This window comes from Capsicum annuum, unplaced genomic scaffold (genome assembly GCF_002878395.1).
Source record: "Capsicum annuum cultivar UCD-10X-F1 unplaced genomic scaffold, UCD10Xv1.1 ctg12853, whole genome shotgun sequence".
In the NCBI taxonomy this organism is placed as follows: Eukaryota; Viridiplantae; Streptophyta; class Magnoliopsida; order Solanales; family Solanaceae; genus Capsicum; species Capsicum annuum.
In genome coordinates this window covers 1-2252 of record NW_025818065.1, presented here as the reverse complement: position 1 = coordinate 2252, position 2252 = coordinate 1, and the positions used below count along the sequence as shown (strand labels likewise).

General features: G+C 38.1%; 1 long non-coding RNA gene across 1 annotated transcript; it reads left to right on the top strand.

Moving 5' to 3' along the window:
- The first annotated feature begins 120 nt into the window (after positions 1-120).
- Positions 121-2003, top strand: LOC124890143. The gene is made up of 3 exons (XR_007048976.1): positions 121-582; positions 704-1124; positions 1226-2003. It is a non-coding gene; the product is annotated as an uncharacterized LOC124890143 (long non-coding RNA).
- Positions 2004-2252: the final 249 nt, after the last annotated feature.

Genomic DNA, 2252 nt, shown 5'->3' with positions numbered 1-2252 from the left:
TTTCTACTTTCTTTCTGATATTTTGTTGGGTTTTTGCTTTGTTTCTTGCATGAAAATGTAAGTTCTTTTTCCCCATTTTCTGTTTTTGGGCCAAGGAGGGTGAGTGAGGTGGTGCAGAGGGGCCAGTGGGGCGGGGGGGTCTTTTGTTTAATTCTTTCCAAATTAATGTGAAGATAATGTTTGATAGAATCTTATTGGGAAGACAAAGTGTGTGAATCACATTCAGCAGAGTGGGAGAAAAGGTGAAGAAATTTAAGAGAGGATTTTGAAGGATGAATGATAGCTCAGCTAGAGGAATGAATGAGAGACAACCTCAAAGGCCTTGTGGTTGTGTGGGCATTTTCTTTCAGCTCTTTGATCAGAACCGTAGATTTGACAAGAAACTGTTTCCAAAGAAACTGCTTTCACCAGTTAGCTACTACTACATTCCACTTATTTTTAAAGCAGAATGGTTAATTTCTTGAAGGTGATTCTAGATAGAGGGCTAAATTATTTCATTTTTTGTGCTGCATTCTTATAGCTTGATTGAAACAACCTTCAAAAAAGTTTGGAGGGGATGAGAAGCAGCCAAAGCTTCGTTTGGTACTCATTTCTTGAACTATACTTCCACATTTAGCTTTCTTTTTCTTCTATTGTCTCAGATATTATTCTGGCAGGACAGTTTTTGTTTTTATTGTTTTTGGTTCTTGTATGAACAATGTAGATTGCTGATGAGAACAGTGGGGGTTTTCCGAATGCAAAGAATAATGGAATGATCGATACACGTTGTGAAAGCAAGCGCGAAATGAAAGCTCCAAGTTTGGTTGCTAGGCTCATGGGTTTGGAATCGATGCCAGCAGGATCAGGCAGTAAGCCCCAAAAGGCTTCAGCTTCTGAAACTTGGAGCAATGTGGCAGACAAACTTGGGGCTCGACCTGGCGGATCTGATAAAGAAGATATGGATTTTGAGATGGCTGAAATAAATAGTTAAGAACCAGGTTTGCAAAGGTTTAGAGCTAAATGTGTTCTCACTTATCCTACTAGATATTTTTCTCCTTCGGAAGATGAAGCAGATTTAGTTGGGAATTCACTTGATCACTATTCTACTGACAGCTACCTCTCCAGCAGTCCCAATAGTAGCTCAAGTATGGTCCCTCAGATACATAAATTAAAAAAAGAAGAAAACTCTGAACTTGGATTTCATGCATCCATGCTTCTAATAAATATGATGCTTGTTTTCTTCTAGAGGACAAAGTGCTTGCTGAATCAGTGGACTCTGTTGATGATGAACCACTCTTTCCAGAACCTGATAGAGATCTTTCGGATTGTGAGACCTCATTATCCACCTGGAGGAGTGCTTAGCAAGATTGATCAGTTAAAAGGAAGCAAACTCAGCTATGTAAAATAGGTCATTTTGAATGCTGAACTCATATTTGGAACTACACCTCAACAGCAGGCTCTACCTGTAGAGGATGGGTTCTCTGTGAGCCATTTTCTCCTCAATCAACATGAAATATTTTCGAGTTTTTTGTGGATGGCTTTCGATGAGTTGCTTGGCTGTAATGACCCAAAACAGATGAATCAGCTTAAAGGATTCGCCTTTGATTGTCTATTAGAGTACCTAGACTTAAAATTTTCTCCAATATCTGATTCTGTTTTCAGAACCTGTACCAAACTACCATCAAGTATGACCAAAGAGATTATTGATGAGGTCGAAGAGTGGACACAATTTGTTGGTTTGATCCCAGACGAGCTAATAGAATGGGATATGAGCCATTCTTTGGGTAAATGTATGGACTTTGAGATTGAAGAATATGAATGTGGCACTGAAGTTGCTAGGCATATTCTCTAAGAATTAGTAGATGAATTTGTTTTAGACCTTTACAGTTCTAGCTAAATTTGGTGGAACTGTTAGTAGCTCCTCTTTTTGAGACTTTGTTGCAAGCCTATCAGTGCTGTTCTCATGTGATAACTCTTGACTCAATAATTTCAAGCAAAGTATTTTATACAAATCATTGATTCTGTATCTGATTCGACTTATTGTACTTGTGCTTTTGCAGTTATGAATATTAAGAACAATCCCTTCGTGAACATCTGTTTGAAGTAGAACATTACAAGCAGAAAATGAAAAATGGTTGAAATGTAAGAACAATTTGAAAGGAAACCCAATAATCCTAAATAGATGCATATGCAAAAATCTGTTACTACCTCCGGCCCAAATTATGCGTCGCCCGTCCCAAAATAAATGTCGTCTTTCCTTATTTGGAAATTTT